General features: G+C 43.6%; 1 protein-coding gene across 1 annotated transcript in view; it reads right to left on the bottom strand.

Moving 5' to 3' along the window:
- Nucleotides 1-23,905, bottom strand: part of PAIP2B (poly(A) binding protein interacting protein 2B) — a 39,677-nt gene extending 15,772 nt beyond the window's left edge. The window contains exons 1-2 of the mRNA XM_040993236.1: nt 23,780-23,905; nt 23,079-23,154 (exon numbers count right to left, since the gene is read on the bottom strand). The gene's annotated coding sequence lies outside the window, so the exon portion shown is untranslated. The remainder of the gene's footprint in view (nt 1-23,078; nt 23,155-23,779) is intronic.
- Nucleotides 23,906-24,254: the final 349 nt, after the last annotated feature.

The raw sequence follows: 24,254 nt of genomic DNA, 5'->3' as shown, positions 1-24,254 counted from the left end.
CTGTGAAAGCTGGCAATTTGTGGTCATTTGTTACAGCAGCCACAGGAAACGAATACATTCCCAGTAAAGGGGAAATGACGCAGGCAACTGGAAGATCAAGTGATAGGAAGGCTGAGGAGCATCCACTAACTCAAGGCCAAAATGGTCTCTGTGGACCTTGAAGAAAGCAGTTCCCATAGACAGAAATGAGCATAAAAGCCAAATGAAGCTGGGATGAATCGTAGGTGACAGAAAAACATCAGATAACGCTTTCAGGGAGTCTAGCTGCAAAGGACAGGAGTGGCAGAGGCTGGAGCGGTGCAAAGTCCACAGAAACTACCTTACACTGGGAAGTCTGGGGCAGGTTCACAGAAAACCTCTAGGACGGGAGGTGGGAGATGGCTGGGGAGAGACAGAAACAGAGGAAACACTGCCAACAAGGGGAAGAAACAGACAACTAATAGTGTAGCTTAGTGGGAGGCAAGAGGGATACCTATGTATTCATTGTTTGAATGATGAGCACACTGCCATCATTCAAAATCCTAATTAGGCACGGGATGCTAAGCATGAAATCACAACAGTGGGAAGAGCTGTGGAGAGGAATCTGATCCATTACACACACACACACACACACACACACACACACACACACACACACACACACACACACACACACCTTAAGCAACTTGGGAGGGCTTCAAACAGTTCACAGAAAAGTTGAGATAAAGGCTAACACAGGAGCGATTATGCATCCCGGCAGTTAAGATGGCTATGTCCCACAATGGGCCATGGCTCCAGCTTCTGATTCCAACTTGCCATCAATACAGGCTCCAGCAGGGTGGTACCTCAGGTCAGAAGGGAGACCTGGAGAGACTCCCGGCTGTGGCTTTGGATGCAGCCAAACCAACTGTTGGAAACAAATTCTCTCTCTTTCATCTCCCATCCTCCCCATAATTTTTTTATAGCTGGGCTGGGCTAGGCTATAAAACAGCACCCAGCAAGTTGGAATCAGGTGGACTGCACCAGGCCAGGTTACAATACCCGCTGGCAAAGAACACATGCCAGACTGGGTCATAGCATCCACCAGTATACATGAGATGCAGAGGAGGGGTGCGATCCTTCAAGGGGGCTACATGGTATGCTTCCCTGCTGAGCCATTGCTCCCACTGGTGAGTGTGAGAACTAGGACTGGGGTCAGACCAGGCTGGGAAAGGCAACAATACCTATTGGCCTGCAAGTGAACTAGGTTAGGGGAGAGCCAAGCAGAGCTAAATGCCTGTATCCACTGGTGCACGCTTGAGCCAGAGTAAGTACAGGCTGGTTGGGCTTTGCCACAGCATCAGCTGGCAAGTGCTGGGAAAAGGGGCAAATCCTTTCAAGTTAAACTGTGGAACCACCTGAAGAATGCAAAATCTGGAAATGGGGGCAGGCCCAGTAGGGAAATTGTGGGACCTCTCTGATGGGCTACAGCTCCCACTAATGAGCATGAGAACCACAGCTGGGAGTGGGCCTGGCTGGAGAGACAGTGGCACCTGCTGGCATGAGTGTGGGCTGGATAATGGAATCGGTTGGGTTGAACTAGGCTCCAAAAGCCATTGATGTGTACGAGAGCTGAATGGGATGTGGGACAGACTGGACCAGTCTATTGCACATGCTTGCAAGCACAGGAACCAGGGCTTGGAGAGGGTCTGGTGGGAGATTCTGGGGGTCACTCCAAATAGACTGCAGTTCCCACTGGTGTAGGTGAGGGCCAAGTGTGCAGTGGGATGGTTGGTCTGGACCTAAGCATTTGTCGGTTTGTGTAAGTGCTGGGGATGCAGACAGAACTGACCCAGCAATTGCAATCGTGTGTAGGCTGATGTGGGTGATGGACTGAGCCAGACCTCATATAGGCCAGCCTGTACAAGGGTCAGGTCTGGGACCACCTCAGACGAGGTTTCTTTGGGTATCCCTCCAAATGAATTGTTGGACTCAGAACTCCAACCACAAGGAGAATTTCAGGATTGGTGAGCTGACCTTACAGTGCATGTGTCAGAGCTGGGCCTCCTCAGTGAAAAAGATGCAGCAGTGGATGACAAGCCCAGATTCACATGGAGAATTAGGCAGTCCATTGGGTCCTGCAAAGGACATCTGGTGCCACAGCAGAAGGAGAGCAGAACAAACTGGAAAACCACCCCATCAAGTGTTGACAGCAAATATCTGGGCAAATGGAGACTAAGGTATACTGTCAACTAATGGACCTTGGAAGGATTTCCTCATCCTTGGACCGACTAGACAAATAATTTCAGAACTATCAAAACCACTTAAACAGAACCCTTGGAGCATGCTCCACACTGGGGCCCTGGGATGGTATCAGGTGGCTGTTCTCCATCCCCGGATACTGAGGTGCTTGAGAGGCTGGGTGTGGCTTCTCCCCTTACTTTCCCCTTCTCCCAGATACAGAAGGATAAGAAAGAATACCTGGGAACAATGGTCTTACACACTTTCCCATAACTCTCAATCCTTCACACCCTGTTCAACTATGTAAAAATTATATAAAAAATTAGAAATTAATTCCAGATAAACCTCTAATTAGAACTGCTTTGTTCCCTACACTTTCATTTCAGTTGTTCATTGAGAAGCTGCATGAATCTTAAAACGAGTAATTGCCCTACTAAGCTTTTGTATAGATTTTAATGCACAAACGCTCCAACAGCTTTCTTCCACCTGATGCAAGACCAGTGCCTGCAGACAGAATGTCAACAGGTATTTGTGAAGCACACAGAAAGCTGAATTTTCCTGCAATTAGAAGCTGATAACATTTAAAAATTTATTAGTTGAGCAGAAAGTCAAGGAAAACGGAATATCATTTATATGATTCCTAATACCAATAACAAAAGCAAAAAACAAAGATAGGCATCTTCCAACTGAAATTCGTGTGCCAGATTAAGATAACACCAATATTTGTGGAATAATTTAGTTTCTTGTGTGCTTAACCCATATCCTATACCGACTTATAAATTTGTTCTATTAATGAAACGGAATCTGAATCTGGATGCAGATTCTTTGGAAAGAAAGACAATACTGAACTTCATGACAGCCACGGTTGAGTTCCCGGCGCACACTTCCCTCCGTGTAGTGAGTGGAGGACAGGCATATTCTAATTCAGTGGCTATTAGTCTCAGGAGTAAATCAGAATGATTGGAAAGCTTTCCACACCCATAGCTTTCAGATTTTCTGATTTGTTAAGCCTGAAGCAAGGCTTAATATCTTTGTTTTTGCTTGTTCATTTGCTACTGGTTTTTCTAATATAAAGAAAGATGGAAGACTATGGACAATTCTTTCAACACAGTGGCAAACTCTATGTAAAATAATATAATTCCCAATAATCCTAATTCCTGTAACAGCAATTCCCAAATTGGTGTTCTACAAACAATGGTCTTGTGAATGTTCTTAGAAAAAAAAAAATCACTGGCTATCTATACTCATTGTCCTAGAAATTCTTTTTTTAAAATAAATGCACATTTATCTTTTATTAATTAAAGATTTATTTTATTTTTATTTCAAAGGGACAGTTATAGAGAGGAAGGAAGAGAGAGAATGCTGGCACTTTAGGTGAAGGATTAGCCTGAGAAGCAACTGCGCCTTGCACCCTGGGCAAATTATAATTATTAATAATTTAGGTATTTTTTTCATTGGAAAGGAGAATCTTACACAGAAAAGGAGAAACAGAGAAAAATCTTCCATCCACTGGTTTGTTCTCCAAATAGCCACAATGTCTGGAGCTGGACTGATCCACAGCCAGGAGCCAGGAGCCTCCTTGGGGCCTCTCTCACGGGTAAAGGGTCCCACGGCTTTGGATCATCCTCTACTGATTCCCCAGGCCATAAGCAGGGAGCTGGATGGAAAGTTGAGTTGTCAGGATATGAACCACCATCCATATAGAATGCTGGTGCTGCAGGATGAGAATTAGCTTGCGAAATCACTACACTGGCCTCTGTGCAAATTATTATATATAAGGTATGTATAAATTTCCATTCTCACAAAAAAAAAACCCCAAAGCCTCTATATGTCTTAGATGGAGTTGATGGGAATTCAACTTGCTTTTATCTATGTATTGGTTTGAGAGGCAGACACAGAGATTGCATCTGCTCGGGCCCAGCAACGTGGCCTAGCGGCTGAAGTCCTCGCCTTGAATGCGCCAGGATCCCATATGGGCACCGGTTCTAATCCTGGCAGCTCCACTTCACATCCAGCTCTCTGCTTGTGGCCTGGGAGAGCAGTTGAGGATGGCCCAATGCTTTGGGACCCTGCACCTGAGTGGGAGACCCGGAAGAGGTTCCTGGTTGCCGGCTTCAGGATCAGCGCAGCACTGGCCATTGTGGTCACTTGGGGAGTGAATCATTGGACTGAAGATCTTCTTCTCTGTCTCGCCTCCTCTCTGTATATCTGACTTTGTAATAAAAATGAATAAATAAAATCTTAAAAAAGAGAGATTGCAGCTGCTGATTTGTTCCCCCCATCCCCACGCCCCTAGTAACTGGGGCTGGGTCACACTGAAGGCAGGCACTATGAACCCTATCCAGGTGACAAGATCGGGAACCCAGTTACCTGAGCCATCACTGTGGCCTCCCAAAGTACAAATTAGCAGGAAGCTCGCATCAGGAGTGCAAGTGAAACCCAAAATCAGGGAGTCTGATATGACATAGGGATGTCTCATTAAGCATCTTAACCACTAGATCAAACACCCAGCTGCCCACTATTAACAGAAATGTCATTTCACATGCCTAAATACAGTCTGCCTAGAGTCTTCCCTACATTTCCTGCTATTTCATAATTGATCATTCATATATTTGAGCATTGTTCAGTTGTTTTGGGAACAGTCTATAAAGTTTGGAAATCTCCTAAGTCAAGAATTTGTCTTTTATAACACTTAGGATTCCTCTATCAGCTCTTCAACAAGTAATGCTAAGTAACTATCCTTTCTAGAATGCTGAATTTTACTGATTTTTAAATTTATGTCCCTTTGGGTGATTTATCATTCAAAAAATATGTATTTCCAGCTATCTGAAACACAGTGAAAAAGTGCAAGTGAGAGCTATCTTCCATCCACTGGTTCAAGTCCTAAATGTGTACAACAGCCAGGGCTGGATCAGACTTAAGCCAAGAGCCAGGACTCCATCTGGGTCTCCCACATGAGTATCAGGAGCCAAAGCATTTTGGTCATTGTCCACTGCCTCCCAGGATGGATCAGGAGGAAGCTGGATCAGAGCAGGAGAGCCAAGACTATAACCAGCACTCCTGCATGGTGCCTGGGTGCCTCAGCCTCCATGCCACAACACCTGCTTTTAGAATGCCAAATTTTAAACCTCATTTCCAGGGCAGGGAGACAATGCCCCAAAGGGCTAGGAGCTGAGGCTGAGCATGCTTCATTGGGCAGGGATGGCTAATCCTCACAGCTGCTGACAATATTGTTCCAGACTCTGTTTCTAACAGGTGAAATTATTCAAGGGGAAAAATTCCCACTTCCAAGAAATTTTTTGAGTGTTCTGTTTACTGTTTTAGCACTTAACACCAGATGGCAATAACACTCACCTCAATAATAACAGCTTGCCACAGTGGAATTATCTAAACAGGAAGAAATTATGTAAATCCAACAGGTCACCAAAATAAATCATTTTCATTTTATTTGATGTGTTTTTGGAAAAAAAAAAAAAAGGATGGTTTATCATAGCAGAGTGGGGAGAGGGCAGACAAGTAGCCTAAATAGTTATGTAATGTGGTGGAGAAAGTCGTATTCACATGCAGGCTCTTCAAGAAAGGCATCAATTTGGGTGGAAGAAATTTCTTGAACCTTCATCCAGGAGAAGTATTATCCATGAAGGTTCAGGGTAAGGGCAGAACCATTCACTGCGTAATATGAGACCTTCAATTTGTCAGTTAAACTACTAGGGCCATATAAAGCTTAGGAGCATGTGGCTATTTGTATGTGAAAACTAGTGAGGAAATGGGCTTCTCTTTTAAATTTGAGGGATGTACAGAGAAACAGATCTTGTATCCACTCACCACTCCCCAACTACCTGCTATAGTTGGCGCTGTACCAGGCGGAAGCTGGAAGCACAACTCCAGTCAGCTCTCTACCTGGGCAGCAAGGACCCAACCACTTGAACTGTCACCTGCTGCCCCCCTCTCCCATCTCCCTCATTTCCTGACCAGAATACACTTCAGCCAGAAGTCTAAACCCAGCTACTCCAATGTGGGACCCAGATGTCCCCACCAGCAGCTTAACCACTAGGTCAAACACCTGTCTTCAAACGCAGGGTTTTCTGTAGAAGTTGCAAGGGTGGAACTAAAGTAGGTCATAAAATGAGAAAACATTGGAGGCAAGTTTCCCCAGATCTCTAAGGGGGAAAAAAAAGGCTCAATCAGCGTTGTACAAAAAGAAAATAGGTAATCTATCCATAAATCATGGAGAAAGGATAAGAATAAAACAACAGCTCTTCTACAGACTTCACTAACAAGGAGTTGGTTGGTAGTATTCTGGCTTCCACAATGAATTCTTCGCCATTTGAAGATTAAATATCTAGTCAACGGAATTAACTTTGTTACTGCTAAAATTTGAGTCTAGGCTTATGATTTTCTGACCCCAATGCCATGCTCTTAAACCACTACTCATACTCTCATACTTCCCACTTTAATACCAGATAGGCTGTGGTTTTTCTCAAATATTGCAAATAGAGTTGGGAGGCAATGAAGCTGAAGCAAAACACTATTCAATAAAAGAACTGATGAGTTTGGAAGAAAAAATACCAAGTCACATCATATACTGAAGTATTTAAATTACAATAGACTTTATTCCTACCCTAATCGCACAAAGCTCTATTTAAGTGGATGCTTGACAGCACTTTCAGGATGAGAAAGCAGACCATAAATAGGTCTGTAGTCCCTTATGCACAATCCAACACCGAAGAACTCTAAAACACAATTTTCATATAGTTCATATCAAGATTCAGTTCACAGCAAAACTTGGCTTGACCTGGTGTGACTTTTTTTTCTTCTACTTATTGCAAATACCCCTGTTTCATTCAGAAATGTTCATCTGTGTGACTAAGGTGTTATACCAGACTGACTGATGCATTATGCAACAGAAACGTATCTTTCTAAAACCTGAAAAATTCTGAATTCTGCATCTCATCTGGCCCAAGGGTTTCAGGCCTCCTGTTAGCTAATACTCCAAAGCAGTTCAACAACAGTTTCCAAGAATGGTAAAAACAGTTTTTAGGATTTCATAAGTCAGTAAATTTTTGGAAATATTTTGAGGACAACATAGGACACAATTTTTTTCTAAAACTAAGTAAAGTTGGTTAAAAAAATAAAAAGCAAGCAAACAAAAAAATCCCTGCTGTATCAGGCCTGCAAGGTGGCATAGCAGGCTAACACCCCTGCCTTTGGCACCAGCATCCCATATGGGTGCTGATTCGAATCAGCTGCTCAACTTCTAATCCAGTTCCCTGCTAATATCCTGGGAAACTACCAGAGGATAGCCCAAAGCCTTGAGCCTGGCACCCATGTGGGAGACCCAGAAGCAGTTCCTGGCTTTGGACCAATCCAGCACTGGTCATCACATCCATTTGGGGAGGGAGCCAGTGGATGGAAGATCTCTGATCCTCTCTTTATCTCTGACTTTCAAGTAAAAGAAATAAATACTTTACACTTGATCTTAGCCAAAAGGTCAAGAAGCAATAATAAATAAGTCTTTATCAAAATCCTTTTAGAAAAGAGTATTTTAACATTAAACACACAGAAAAACCTTAACTTCACATAAAAGACTAATCTTTAAATTGAATAACTTTATGAAAAACATTATGTGACCCTTTTTGCTCTTTTTCCAGACTGGTAAAAATTATCTCAGGAATAGCACTGGTCTGATCTGAGGCCAGGCCCAGATACCCAAACCCCGCTACGTGAAACCACCTGCAAGAATTGCTAAGAATACAGATGCCCAGGCTCCCTTGTAGGAGATTATGGTGCGAATGGTTTGAGCATACACATCTTCCGCCCCCCTTCCTCCAAAACGACTGTTCTGGACAGGCAGTCAAGTTTTGAAGGCACAGTCCATTCTCCAGGGCTTAGTGCTACCCTGCTTTTCCTATACAAACTCTTTTCTAAGAGCTGCCTATGTGATAAAGGGAGTGACATGTTAAGTATTTCCACATGGGGAATCTCCCCGACACCCTGTTTGTCACAGTTATTCTTCCAAGCAGTCTAGGCTGGACTAGCTGGTCAGCTCAGAAACTGAGGCTGTGAGCAGTGGAACCACAGAAATTAGAGAGCTGACAAGCAAGAACAACTCGTCACAGCAAACCTGCTCTATAAAAAGGGGTGGCTCCCAGAGTTTTATTTCTCTTCAGTCTCCAAATTCTACATAAGATGCTAACGTTGGCCCTGGCACGATGCCTAGCGGCTAAAGTCCTCGCCTTGAATGTGCTGGGATCCCACATGGGCGCCGGTTCTAATCCAGGCAGCTCCACTTCCCATCCAGCTCCCTGCTTGTGGCCTGGGAAAGCAGCTGAGGACGGCCCAATGCTTTGGGATCCTGCACCTGTCTGGGAGACCTGGAGGAAGTTCCTGGATCCTGGCTCCAGATTGGCACAGCACCAGCCATTGCGCTCACTTGGGGAGTGATTTATTGGACAGAAGATCTTCCTCTCTATCTCTCCTCCTCTCTGTGTATCTGACTTGGTAATAAAAATAAATCTTTTTTTTTTTTAATTAAGATGCTAATGCTTAGTACAAATATCCTTGTTGTTAGCCAGAAATAAACACTTCTAAGAAAAATTATTTCTGTGAAAGGTTACAAAAACAGAGAGAGAGAGTTATTTACTGCTTCACTCCCTAAATGGCCACAATGGCTGGGGTGGGGCCAGGGGCCTTAATCAGGTTGTCCATGTGGATGGCAGGAAACCATCTTGCACTGCTTTCCCAGGTACATTAACAGAGAGCTGGATTGGGAAGTGCAACACAGGACTAGAACTGACATTCAAATGGGATGCCAGCTTTTCAGGTAGTGGGTTAACATACTGTGCCACAATGCAGGCCCTGGAAAAATATGTAAATATGCACATGCCTGTATATATGCATGAATATATTCATCGATTCCTTCATAGCACTTTCCAGTTTCTATGCCAGATCTATGATTTTTGGCCTTCAAAACTGGAGTCCACAGCACACTTAATGTTATACTATGTTCTCCAATCATCTAGTGAGATGCAATAGTTCTGGTGATTTCTGGTTTTGACAAAAGGCGTCTTAGTCTTTCAAACTGTCTAAAGACATATAACGATAAACATGCCACCTTAAAAACACATAACATAAACACAAAACATAAAATTTTCATTGTAGTAAGTAAAGCCCTTCACCATTTTTTTTTTAAATGAACTAGGCCCATCTAAAACAAAGCTAAATACCAAGTGGGAGACAAAAAGCACATAAGTCACTCCTGTTCTCACAGGGCTACTCATCCAATGCTATTTGATTGGAATCCTGTCTTTCTCAGCTGTGCTTACTGCAACAACCACAGTAAGGGCTGCATCTTTCATGATTTGCTCTGTAACACGTGTTTCTCACACTCCAGTAACAAACAAAGCTTTATTTTGGATCCAGATTTCTTGAGTTTACATTTAGTAGACTGTAGTGGTTCTTAAAAATGTAGTGTCGGGACCTGCAGCATCAGCTGAGAACTTGCTAGAAAAACAAATTCTCAGGCCCCACCCCAGACCTGAAAGTCTGGCAATGTGTGTTGTACTAAGCCTCCAGGGGATCACATGCACACGTGTGCAGTTGGGAGAAAAACGTGTGTCTCAAGCAAGAGATTCCATACACCACATATTCTATCTTATAAGACAAAAACCACTTTCAGTTAAAATACACACTCTCCTTATTCTAATTCTCTGTCAAATGTGTTTTATTTTTTTATGGATCAAATAAGAAACAAGCCACAATCAGAAATTCAGTATATGTGCTGCCGAAGCGAGCACTCACAATCAGAAATTTAGTGTGAAAAGCATACTTAGGGATTATCAGTCTCAACCAAGTATTTCTTTCTCTCTCTCTCTCTTTCTCTCTCTGAGACACACACACACAGAGTTTAAATTCTCTTCTATCTCAAATTCACAAAAAGCATAGTGGCAGTGTCAGATTCTGGCACACTCAGAATTTTATAATGAAACATCAAGCAGGTCTAAACACATCAGACTTTCAACGGAAGAAAAGTAGGATCACTTGCTATATCTTAGAATTACATTCAATAGCAAGTTAAAAGCTTTTCACCTTATACTTCCAAGTTAACACAATCAAACCAGAACCTCCCCCATTCTTCAAAAGCTTCCAACCAGGCAAAGTTTCACTGCCATATGCCTTCCAGTGGAAACAAAGCAGAGCCCTTGCAGACACATTTTATATAGCTACAAAGCTGCAGAACAAAACAGTTAATGCCTAGTCAACATCTTGAGCCCTCTGATGGGGAGTGTGGAACCCCAGGAGCAGCACAAAAGCCTAGCTAACAGACACCAATAACACCATTGACAAAGTCAACTCTCATTCGATCATTCGATTCTCTTTCTGTTTGCCCAACATCAGTATACTAAAACTTCACTTTGCTGAGAGCACTTCATGCTAAACAGTTGCCAAAGTACAGAGTCCACAAAGCATCCACTTAGCAAAAACAGGTAATTCCCATTCAAATATTTCAAAGCACAACAAAGTGCAGAGAGCATTGTAATTATTTTTGTACAAGCAGCTAAACACACTGAACTGAACAAAACTACATAAATGAAAACTATGGATCACTTTTCACATCACAAATATAATTTCAAATAAAACAAAAAAAAAATTCAGTTTACTTAACACTGAAACAAAACTACTTTACTAGGGCCCGACAGCATGGCCTAGCGGCTAAAGTCCTCGCCTTGAATGCACCAGGATCCCATATGGACACTGGTTCTAATCCCAGCTCCACTTCACATCCAGCTCCCTGCTTGTGGCCTGGGAAAGCAGTCAAGGATGGCCCAAAGCCTTGGGACCCTGCACCCACGTGGGAGATCTGGAAGAGGCTCCAGGCTCCTGGCTTTGGATTGGCGCAGCTTTGGTCATTGCAGTCACCTGGGGAGTGAATCATCAAATGAAGATCTTCCCCGTTGTCTCTCCTTCTCTCTGTATATGTAACTTTCCAATAAAAATAAAAATAAATCTTTTTTAAAAAAACTTTGCTCAAACGGGTTAGCCACGCAATTCAAAAATAGCTTGATATATTTGAAAAAAAAAATATCACCACGATCACTTCTATAGTTGCAAGAAAAGTATCTGACAAAGTCCAATATCCATTTTTATTAAGACTACTTTTAGACAAGAATAAACACTTTAAAAAAAGGAAAAGAATCAAGCTTCTTCAGTGTAATGAACATATCCACAAAATCATCTCTCTCCCAAATTTTTAATGCATCCACATTAAAGACAGGTAAAAATATTACGAATATCAACTATCATGCGCACTTGTTCACTTTTAGTGCTGTGACCCAGTGTAATTAGTCAAGAACACAAGAGATAGGGCCAGCTTGATGGCTCAACTGGCTAATCCTCCACCTGCAAGTACAGGCACCCCCATAGGGACTAATTTGTTTTTTTTTTAAAGATTTATTTTTTATTATTTTTTCATTGGAAAGGCGGATATACACAGAGGAGAGACAGAGAGGAAGATCTTCCGTCCGATGATTCACTCCCCAAGTGAGCGCAACGGGCCGATACTATGCCGATCCGAAGCCAGGAGCCTCTTCCGGGTCTCCCACGCGGGTGCAGGTTCCCAAAGCTTTGGGCTGTCCTCGACTGCTTTCCCAGGCCACAGGCAGGGAGCTGGAAGGGAAGCGGGGCTGCCGGGATTAGAACCGGCGCCCATATGGGATCCCGGGCGTGCAAGGCGAGGACCTTTAACCACTTGCGCCACCGCGCCGGGCCCAGGGACTAATTTGTGTTCTGGATATTCTACTTCCTTTCCAGCTCCCTGCTTGTGGCCTGGGAAAGCAGTCGAGGATGTCCCAAAGCCTTGGGACCCTGCACCCATGAGGGAGACCCCAAGGAGGTTCCTGGTTCCTGGCTTTGGATTGGTTCGGCTCCAGCCATTGTAGCCATTTGGGGAGCAAACCTGTAGGTGGAAGATCTTTTTCTCAGTCTCTCCTCTGTTTAAATCTGCCTTTCTAATAAAGAAATCTTTAAAAAAGCCCCAAAAAACAAAACAAAACAAAAACACCACAAGAGATGTAACTATTGAAAAGAGGAGGCAAGATTATTTTGAATTGCTAAATATATAATGATTTTTTTTCACAAGATCCTATGACTAAGAATCCACAGAAATCTATTAGAGGAGTTGGTGTTTGTGGCAGTGCTAGTTAAGCCACCACCTGCAACATCAGCATCACATATGGGCACTAGTTCAAGTCCTGACTGCTCCATTCCAGTCCAGCTCTGTATTATTGTACTCGGGAAAGCAGCAGAAGACGATTCAGATGTTTGGGTGCCTGCAAGCATCTGTAAGAGCCAGATGAAACTCCTGGCTTTGACTTGTTCCAGTATAGGCTTTGCAGCCATTTGGGGAGTGAACCTGTGCATGGAAGATCTCTCTCATTCTCTCTCTGTAACTCTGCCGTTCAAATAAACATCTTTTGAAAATATATTAAATAGGGCCCGGCGCGGTGGCGCAGTGGTTAAGGTCCTCACCTTGCACATCCGGGATCCCATATGGGCGCCGGTTCTAATCCCGGCAGCCCCGCTTCCCATCCAGCTCCCTGCTTGTGGCCCGGGAAAGCAGTCGAGGATGGCCCAAAGCTTTGGGACCCTGCACCCACATGGGAGACCCAGAAGAGGCTCCTGGCTTCAGATCGGCATAGCATCGGCCCGTTGCGCTCACTTGGGAGTGAATCATCAGATGGAAGATGTTCCTCTCTGTCTCTCCTCTCTGTATATCCGCCTTTCCAATAAAAATAAAAAATAAATCTTAAAAAAAAAAAAGAAAATATATTAAATAACAGTAGGAGCTCAGGCAGGCATTTCACCTAGCACTTAAGACCCTAGGTTCAGACGATGTCATCCCACATCAAAGGAACACCCTAAGTTCAGGTGCCACTCGTAAGTCCTGCTTCCTACTAATGTGCACCCTGGCAGGCAATGGGTGATGGTTGAGAGCAGCTGGGTCCCTGCCACCCATGTGGGAGATCTGGAATGACCTCCTAGCTCCTGACTTCTGTTGCAGACATTTGAAGAATAAAGCAGTAGAAAAAGAGATCTGTTTCTTTGTGTTATCTTATTTAAATTAAGATTTAAAGCAGATTGATAGAAAGAAAAGAGGGAAAGCTATTCCATCCATTGGTCCACTCCTTAAATGGCTGCAACAGCGGGAGCTGAGTCTATCTGAAGCCAAGAGCCAGGAGCTTTTCCAGGTCTCCCAACATGGCCCAAGGACTTAAGCCATCATCCGCTGATTTCCCAGGCCACAAGCAGAGAGTTTGGCGGGAAGTGGAGCAACCTACATAAGAACCGGAGCTCCTATAGGATCCTGCTCTGTGTGTATCTTAAAACACAAAATACCCAAGCCCAGTGCGATAGCCTAGTGGCTAAAGTCCTCACCTTGCATGTACAGGGATCCCATATGGTTGCTGGTTTGTGTCCTGGCTGTTCCACTTCCCTGCTTGTGGCAAGAGAAAGCAGTCGAAAATGGCCCAAAGCCTTGGGATCCTCCACCCATTGGGAGACCCGGAAGAAGCTCCTGGCTCTGGCTTTGGCTTGGTTCAGCTCAGCTCTGACCGTTGTTGCTACTTGGGGAGTGAACCACTGGAAGGAAGATCTTTCTCTTGGTCTTTTTCTCTGTAAATCTGACTTTCCAACAAAAATAAACATATCTTAAAACACACACACAATACCTGGAGTTAAATGAGAGTGGTCATAAAATAAACACCAAAATCAATAGCATGTGTGCAAGCCAAGAACTAATCAGAAAAGTTATTACAGGGACCACAGTTGGTATGTAGCAAGTTAAGTGGCCATTTGCAATGCCAGCATCCCAGCATCCCTACTGTAATGCTGGTTTAAGTCCCCACTGCTCCACTTCTGATCCAGCTTGCTGTTAATGTACCTGAGAAAGCAATCGATGATAGCTCAAGTGCTTGGTTTTCTCCCACCCAAGTGGGAGACCCAGACAGGAGATTTGGCCTGGTCTACCCCTTTTGTTGTTTCGGCCATTTAGGGAGTGAGCTGGTGGATGAAAAATATCTTTCTTAGTCTCTTCTGCTCTGCCACTCTTTCAAATAAATTAATTAAACTTAAAATAAAATCCCAGGGCCAGTGTGGTGGTACAGCAAATTCTCCATCCTGTGGTGCCAGTGTCCTAAGGTTATTCCACTTCCAATACAGCTCCATGCTTGTGGCCTGTGAGAGCACTGGAGGCCCAAAGCCTGTGACCCTGCACCCAGATGGGAGACATGGAAGAAGCTCCTGGTTCCTAACTTGAAACAGCTCAACTCTGGCTGTTGTAGCCATTTCGATAATGAAGCAGCAAATGGAAGACTTTCTCTCCTTCTCTCTCTATAAAATCCATCTTTCAAATAAAAATAAACAAACTTAAAAAAAAAAAAAATCCGGGCCTGGCAGCATGGCCTAGCGGCTTAAGGCATTGCCTTGAACGTGCCGGGATCCCATATGGGCGCTGGTTCTAATCCCGACAGCTCTGCTTCCTATCCAGCTCTCTGCTTGTGGCCTGGGAGAACAGTGGAGGATGACCCAGAGCTTTGGGACCCTGCACCCATGTGGGAGACCTACAAGTTCCTGGATCCTGGCTTCGGATTGGCATAGCATCGGCCGTTGTGCTCACCTGGGGAGTGAATCATTGGACAGAAGATCTTCCTTCCTGTCTCTCCTCCTCTCTGTATATCTGACTTTCCAATAAATAAATAAATCTTTTAAAAAAAGTTCCTACAGCAACACTGAATATCCAAGAGGCAGGCATTTAGCACCACATTTAAGACACCCACCTCCTACCTTGGAATACCTAATGTGAACCATGGGAGGCAACAGTGATGACTCCAGTACTGGGGCTGCCTGCCACCCAGGTGAGAGACTGGCCTGAATTCCCACTGACTCCTGCTTCACACCAGGCCCAGTTCTGGCCTCTGTGGAGATCTGGGAAGTGATCCAGAGGATGGGAGTCTCTCCTTCTATCAAGCTCTCGACTTCTCAAATACAGACACCCACCAAAAAAACCCTCATTGAGAATTATTTAAAATGACAGGAATAAATGGATGAAAATGCTGTAAAATGTTCAGTCTCTCTAAATTAATGTAAAGATTCAGTTAAATCCCAATGAAATACGCAAAGAGAACTTTTTGAAAACTTGACAAGTTGATTCTGGCTTCTAAGTGAGTTAAAAAGTACATAAGAATCAGATTTTTTTTAAAGAGAAATATGAAATGAATTAAAATAATGTAAAAGCATAGGAATAAAAATACCAATGAAATAGAGTCTGGAAATAATCTGAATTATGTTAAAAGTTGCATCTCAAACATGCAGACGATTTTAAAAAGAATGTTGGGGTTAGTCTGCCTTTCAAAACAGAAGAACCAAGGTCAAACAAAAACAGATGTTCTCCTTTCACACAGAATTATAGACTAAAGTTTAAAATAATTGGTTTGGGGGCCATTACAGTATAGCACACTAAGCTTCTGCCTGCAGTGCAGGTAGGTATCCCATATAGGTACTGGTCTGAGTCCGAGCTGCTCAGTTTACGATTCAGCTCTCTGTTTATGGCCTGGGGAAGCAATGCAGGATCGTTCAAGCCCTTGCACCCTGCAGATGTGTGAGAGACCTGGAAGAAGGTTCCTAGCTTCTGACCTTTTTGCCTCTGGCTGTTTTGACCATTTGGGGAGCAAACCAGCGGATGGAAGATCTTCGTCTTTCCTTCTCTTTCTGTAGCTCTGCCTTTCCAATAAAAATAAAAATTAGGAGGGAAGGAAAGAAAGAGAAAGAAAAAGAGGGAGGGCCCAGCGCCGTGGCCTAGCGGCTAAAGTCCTTGCCTTGAATGCACCAGGATCCCATATGAGCGTCGGTTCTAATCCTGGCAGCTCCACTTCCCATCCAGCTCCCTGCTTCTGGCCTGAGAAAGCAATAGAGGATTGCCCAAAGCCTTGGGACCCTGCACCCATGTGGGAGACCTGGAGGAAGTTCCTGGCTCCTGTCTTTGGACTGGCACAGCACCGGACATTGCAGTCACTTGGGGAGTGAATCATTGGACAGAAGTTTTTCCTCTCTATCTCTCCTCTTCTCTGTATATCTGACTTTGCAATGAAAACAAATCAATCTTAGAAAAAAAGAAAGAATGAAAGAGGGAAAGGGTGGGAGGGAGGGACAGAGGGAGGGAGGGGGGTGGGTTCTTAGCAAGCATTCAGTAACTGTAGAGACCTGGATTGAGCTCATGGCTTCTGGCATCACCCTGGCTCAGTCCCAGCTCCTGCTGTCACAGGCATCTGGGGACTGAACCAACAGATGGGAGAGCCCTGTCTGCCTGTCCTGTTTCTCTTTCTTCCTTTCAAATAAACCAAATATATACTTTCAATTAAAAGTGTTTTCACATATGTCACAGGTAGGCTTACACACTGGCATTTTCCCCTCTTGAAGTAGACCAGCTCACTTTGTGACATGCACTATATTAAGTTACCTACCTTCATTTTTTTTGTAGCCTTCCCATAGAACCATATAGAAAAATTTGAAATGAAAAATGTAATTGCAATAATAGCATGTACACACATTAAAAAGAAACCCACAATGAGGACTGCAATCTGGAAACACTTTTGTTTTAAATTTTTCTATTACTCTCAAAGTATTTTTAAACTATACAAATAAAGGCAAAAAGCTATCTCAGGCTTCCTGGGGCTATTCATGCCAACTGCTGGTGTGGCTATGTGCCTTTGGAACCAAAAGGATGACAGCTCCTCAGATCCTTCATCTTTGTCAATCTTCTCATAATCTGATTCCATTCACTCATGGACTGACTTCTAAAAAGTTAATACCAGCACATTATTTAAATGACTTAATTATATAATGACTCAGATATGTGGAAGAATGTGGTGAAATCTCACTCATTTCATATCCTCCAGCTAAACACTTTAGTTGGTTTCTTATATTTCAAAATAACTCTTTGCAAATATGCATCTACGTGAGCATTATTAACCTGCACTTTGTCTCTCAGGAAGTGTCACACTGTATCACTACACTGTATTGTGTTTCTTTTTTCTAAACTTACAATCCATCCTAGAGTTTCCTACATCAGAACACAGCTCTTTCTCATTCTCCTTTGCAACCATACACAGTTTGGGTTGCTACTTAATGCAACAATCCTTTACTGATGGATACTGAAGTCATCCCTGTTCACACTACTGCAAACAGTAACACATTATAAAGACACAACCACCTACCTATTCTGAAAGTGCCTTTGATGAAGCCTTTGAAGTGGTTCAGGAGACTACATCATCATAGTCACCTATTTACTAGGTAGAAAATTCAGTTCCCTTTCTTATTACACAGAACAATACAGTAAGACTAAAAGAATCCCTTGGACAATCCCTTCAGGCATTTATCTCACAAAAATAAAGAGAATAAAAACAAAATGACTAAACAGAATACCCATGATGAATCCATTTGCATTTTTAAAAGCAATTTTTATATATACATGAATATGAACAAAAAATAGAAAACAGGCTCATCAAAAATCTTAACCATTGGAATCTGATGTGATGCAAATTATGCTGCTGCCTGTAACATCACCATCCCTAGTTCCCTGCTAATGTGCCTGGAAAATAGCAGAAGATGACCCAAGGGCTTAGATCTCTTCAACTATGTGAGATGTGCATGGATATATTCCTCCAGTCAGTCTTATTTCTGATTAGTGCTTCCAAAGTGTTGAAATATCTCCTTATTAAGAAATCTTTCCCCAGCACTCCATCCACATATTAACCATTCCTTTCCCCCTGATTTATAGAGCACTGTATTCACATCTGTTATTTCACTTGTCACGGGATAAATCAGTTATTCATTCACTCATCCATTTGCATGAAAGCTCCTTGAGAATAAGTTTGATGATATTTTCAGCCTCATGAACAGTGTGGGACCCAAGAGAATCCTATGTGGTGAAGAAGCCAATGGTTTCCACAGCACACTAGTTTACAGGAATCAATACCCAAATTTATAAGCTGCTAATGATCACTGTCAACAACCTGAGAATGCTATGCTATCTCCCTAAAATTAACTTATTTTTCTCTTAAGTTGTATGTGAAAGAGAGAGAGTTTGAGATTCCATCTGTTGGTTCACTGCCAAAATGCCTGTGATAGCCTAGCTAAGCCAGGTCAAAATCAGGAGTCAAGAATTCCATCCAGGTCTTCCATGAGAATGGCAGGGGGGCCAACTACTTAGGTTACTTTCCATCGCTTACACAGGTGTATAAGCATGGAAAGGGATTGGAAGCAGAGTAGTTGGAATTCAAACTGGTGCTATATGGTATACTGCAGATGGCAGTTTGACCTGAAGTGCCACATTGACAGCCTCTCCCAGGTGATTTTTTAAATTGTTTATCTTCTTTTAAAAAAAATTTACTGGGAGTCCTTATATCTATACCTTGACCCTACTGGTCTCTGCTTGGACTGCTGTCTTAAGGTTTTATCCACCTGGAAAATTTTCCTAGTTATTCTTTAAGAATTCATTTAACTAATGGCTATTCTGGGAAACATTAATATTCTTTCAACCTTTTCAAATGAGCTGAAAACTCATCAAATCATACATTTGTGCACCCATTTCACTGGATCTTAATTAGGTGACAAGAATGGAAACATGAAGCTGTGGATCAACTCCTATGCAGCTCATTGTCTGGTAAGGAAGGCGGCCATATAAACAAACAACCACGACGTAATAATATCCAATGCAAATTCAAGAAGATGTATTAAACAGCTGACATATTATTTTGATAAATGCTTTATTAAACATTACCTATGATCATGTTAATAGGTGTTCTGAATTGAACACAGACCATGAAACTCTAAAACTGTTACACTCTCAGATTTTTCTGGGAAAAAAAAGTCTCTAAGGACTTCTTACTGCATATGCTATAGTCTGAGACAGAAAATGTGTCAAACCAACCCTACTTCTGTAGTTACAAGCAACTAGAACAAGGCTCAGCACCTCAGACAAAGAAAACACTCAAGTTGAACTTGAGGCAGATCAAAATCAATTTCAACTTGGCTTAAAATTCTGTCAAAATGGGGATAACTCCATTTTAGAAGATAACAGAGCAACCTACTCAGATACTCTCGGCAAACAGAAATGTCACATGAATAAAGCCAAACAGCCAGCTGTCCAATGCTTAGATCCTATCCTGCATACTGCATGTTAATCTTCTATAAGGTTCTGGAAGCATTGGAGCTATGAGAAAATACAGCCACTGAGATGATTCCCCATCACCAAAGGCACTGTATGTGTGCCTCTTCCTTGCAACTCATAGGATCTAACATCATACCACCATGTTTGAAATTAAGAAATAAGCTGAAAAGTCCAAGAGCTTGACTGAAGTTATTCAATTGGCAGGCGGTAGAGCCAGAATTGAAAGGCCAGATGAGTATAACTCGTCTGTACCATTTTGCCAGTTACATGGATGAGTGGCCTCAAAATCAACAAATGACAGGTGGAGGTTGTCAAGGTCAATGTAGAGAAACTCAAACCGAAGAGTTAATGCACAAGGGAACACAATGTTCTGAAAATATGCTTGGGAATGTGATACAGGAAAGGGCACGCCAGGTTTACCTTGTCAATTCAATTTATAATTCCAACCCGGACCTCTCTCCTGAGCAGACTTGGCAGTCTTTCTTTCTTTTTTTTTTTCTGGCTATTAAAAAAGTATTCTTTTTTTTTTTTCTTAACAATGGAGGCATCAACATTAACATCCATCATATATATAACAGCTAAGTACAATCTTAACATCAAAGTTTCTATGCAGTTACATCTTGTTTAGCATTAACAGTCATAAATTGATAAAGTTTTTTGGGGGAAGAAAATTAAGCCACAATTTAAACTTTGCAGCATATAGTGATTAAGCATGGTTTTACAGAACCTTGCATTTAACAACTGAAGAATAGAAAAGTTTTAGGCAGGTGAGCAGGGAAATCCCCAACAACTCAGTGAGTGAGGAAGAATTTAACTCTACATCCTACCTAGTAAAGTCTAGGAGAAACAAATAGGGAGCCTGGCCAGTAAGTACAGGCTGAGTGATTATAGGCTAGTTGGCCATTTCCCTGGCTGTTTCAGACTTTCTAAATCTATGTCTATGTCTCTCTCTGTCTCTCTGAAAAGCCACATGGGAAGCCTGATCAGTAAGGTACACGCTGCATGATTATCAACTAACTGATCTTTATTAGTATCTGTCTATCTGAACTAATTTTGGGGCTCACAAGCAACCCTGATGGTCGGTGTAAGAAAGGCCTGGGAGCCAAGGCTAGAACTAGATAAGAATCAGAGAAAGCTCCTCTCCTGAGTCCAAAAGGAGATTTAAAACCCTTTTATCTCTGAGTACCACCCAGGGCTCCTGGCTGTAGTTCTGATGTCACCAGACCCTGTGAGAGGGTTTGGGGCTGCTACCATCCTGTGTGGGAAATCCAACAGGAAATGAGTGACCTCAGAGTTCTCAGCCTCTGAGGGCATTCATATTCCCTGTGATCTCCTAGGCAGATGGAATATGGTTCTCGGTGTCCTTACTTGGCAGTCTTTCTTTCTCACATATAAGTCAAACCTCTGGATATTCACAACAGCCTGAAGTAGAATAGGACTATAGTAAAAGATTAAAAATATTTGTTGAATGAATCTTTGAACATGTTATCAAAGAAGTTAAAGATACATTTTACAGAAGATACGTGTTGGAAGTAACCATGAAATGGATTCCAGATTCTCTCATTTGCAGAACTCATACTGGTAAATTTGCCTACTCACTAAAACGCGTAACCCCAACATTAACACTTGTGGAGATTGAGGCATCACTCACGAACATGTACACAGAGATTTATAAAAAATTATTCTTTGCACATGTTCCAAAGTCAGGTGGAATGAGACAATGCTCCAATTGTCATAGGAAACACCTGAGGCCAGGGACAGCAGAGGGTGGTGCAATGCAGTGTAAAAAGCCCTGGCTCTGGGGCCAGCCCAACTTGATGCCTAGCTCTAGCAGTGCCTAGAGGAGCAGCCTTAGGCCCATGACTTAACACTTCTGAACTCCATCTTCTCTGGTAAAATAGAAAATGCATGAGCTACCAGGACAAACTGTTTTTGAGATTCAAGATTATAATCAACATACGCAGGTGCATACATGTACACATGTTCTGCTTTCCCTAGCAGCAATAGTTTAGTATTGATAATTAGGCATTCTAGGTAACTTTACCAGCCATACTACTGTGAATAATGAAGAACACTTATAATTATTTATAATGAAATAATTGAAAAAGGAAAATATAATAATCATTTGAATGAGGTAGAGACAGACTTCATAAAGATTCTAAAGAAACAACTTCATCCAGAATGTAAGGTCATGGAAAAGACTTTCGAGGGAGAGTGAGGCACCTATGGAGAGCCTCCCAGAGGTATGGGGAAAAACAGATTCAGGAAGCAGCAGTGGGCAGGGCACCAGCAGGTGGAGACGAGGCCCCAGACCACAGGGCCACGGTGTTTCTCTGTGTGTTGCTCACATGCCAAATTGCAGAACATGTCTCTGCATTTAATTCTTGGTTTATAGGTCAAGATCTTTAGAGAAAGAAATCCCAGCTATAATCCTCTAAATCTGTAAATGGGTAATTACTAAGCATAAATACACCTGAAGAGACTGTACTAAAATTGGTTTTCAATCACAGCCTTAAACTTATTTCCAGTCGGAACAATTCCAGACTTGCAATCTGTCCACGACTTTTCCTTGATGACTGTTCAAAGTCTGTCATAAATCCTTTTGATTGTTCTAGATACCTGGACATTTGCTGGGACAGATCTCCGTTCTTGTTTAGTGTGATTCATTAGTAAGGCTCAAACATATGGCTCATCACACAGTGTTGCCACCTCAGAGTATACATTCCTTCGGATACACTCTAACAGACTTAGATACAATATAGATACAATACAATCACAGTCAAATACAGGGAGACACAGTGAGATATATGTTACAAAGAGGATAAAGAAAGCAGTAAGACTTTTTCATAAGTTTGCAAAATCCTGGCCCAAACACAAAGAGTTAAATTCACAGCTTACATCTCTCCTTTGGTAACTAGGAATAATAATTCAGGTTTACATCAAGTCAGAAAATTAAGCACTTATAAGACTTTACAAGGTTTTGCATGCATATATATTCCTCCCCACCCCCACTGCCTGAGAAGGCTTTCAGTCTTCCTTCAACACTTCCATTCCCTCCAATCTCCAAAGCACAACCCTCATGGTCTACTACCTAATGTTTTCAAACCTCTCAAACCTCAAAAGTTAAGAGCAGTAAGCTAGTTATCCTCATAAAATCCTTGGCATAAATTTTATTTAGGCACAACCTGCTTGGGGCCTATTATCTAGAAACATATGGCATGAACCAATACTACAGGAAAGCAAACCAACACATTCACACTAGGCAGGTGCATAAAAATTCCCCATGAAAAGAGAAAAGGAAAAGCGTCTTTCAACAGATTCAGGACTGCCATTACTCACTCACAGGCTGTGAGCTGTATAGCCATAGTACCTCTTACCTCTTAGGAGAGACTAGCCAGCCAAGCCGGCCCTTACCTGGCTTCTCGGCCTCAGCTTCCTAAGCCAAGCTGTGTAAAGTTCAATCCAATCCCATCTACTTAACAACAACAACAATCAAACATTTTAAATCCCTCATTGCCAGTAAAGTCTTTTCACCTGTTTTTTTCTTTGTTCCCAGCAACTACCACCCAAAGAACCGTCCGGGGACACAGGTTCGAGATAGCGAGCAAGCCGACCACAAGCTACCCCCATACAACACAAGTGAAGAGTTCCCAACCTTGTACAGCTCCCAGGTCAGGGTATCCGGCCGGACTCTCTCCAGTTCTCCTGCGCCCCTCGCGTTCACCTTTGGGCTACAGGGAAGAGGAAGGTGGAAAATGTTAGTCTCTGAGAAGTGAGGGATGAGGTTCAGCAGGTGGGAGAGGGTGCGGGATTCAGACGCGGCAGGCCAGGCAGAAGAAAGGTGCCCAAGGTCCCCCAGTCGGCTCAGCTCTGCGGATGCACGGGGAGGTGGTGAGAGACCAAGACACGCAGATCACGCGCGAGCGGGGGAGGGGCCGCACGCACCACTCCTCCCGGAGCCTCGGGGCGGGAATGGGGATGCAACCTAACTGTGCTGCACCCGGGGCCGTCAGGACACGCACAGCCCGAAGACCCGGTCCCAGCGTTGCGGGAGGCTGAGGTGAGGCGGGAAGGAACCCAGAAACTTAGATGAAGAGGGGCAGTTACCTATGCGGGGGGGACCCGGACTAAGGTCTCCTAAGGTCCGCGAGAGGCAGGTCACCCCAGCGGATACCCCCTTGTCGCCGAGGAACGACGTGGAGCCGCCCAGGATTTCCCTCCTGACAGGTTAGGCAGGCAGGCAGGCAGACAGGCGCCCGACGCCCCCAGCGCGGCCGAAAGGGAGGCGCTGGGTGCTCCACCGGGCTGTGAGAGCGGCGGCTCCCGCAGGACCCTTCCTCCGCGGCCCCAACCCACCTGGACTGACCACAGGTTCCTCTTTCAGATCGTCGGCTGCCACTCCTCCAAGAGCCCTCTTCGTCGCTGCCCGCCGCAGAGGTCGCCGGCGCCCGCACAGTGTCGGCCTCTCGCACCCAAACGTGAACCACAGCTCGGGACAACCGCCAGAAGCACTCGCCTGGGTGCCTCTTAATGCACCTTACCCCGCCCCCGGACCCAAGCCATTGGTTGCCGGGCACCGCCCCATCCATTTATTGGGCCAAAAAGGATGCCGCTCAGGCGGCTGCGAGGACATTTGTGGTTTCTATTGGTCTCAATGCTATGCAGCGCCCGCCCACTCCCTTGGAAGCTCCAGAGTCAGATTGGTTTTGACGTCTGTCTTTCAGCTCCCTCAGGATGGAACGCCTCCTTGCGGGGAGCCTCGTCTCTGACTGGCTGACAGGACGCGACGCAGTTTCTGGCTGTGCACTGGGCGACTGGCGTCGGGCCCACG

Source organism: Ochotona curzoniae, unplaced genomic scaffold (assembly GCF_017591425.1).
Source record: "Ochotona curzoniae isolate NIBS_2020 unplaced genomic scaffold, NIBS_Ocur_1.0 contig_883, whole genome shotgun sequence".
NCBI lineage: Eukaryota > Metazoa > Chordata > Mammalia > Lagomorpha > Ochotonidae > Ochotona > Ochotona curzoniae.
The sequence above is the reverse complement of the archived record's forward strand: the minus strand, read 5'-3'. Positions and strand labels throughout refer to the sequence as shown.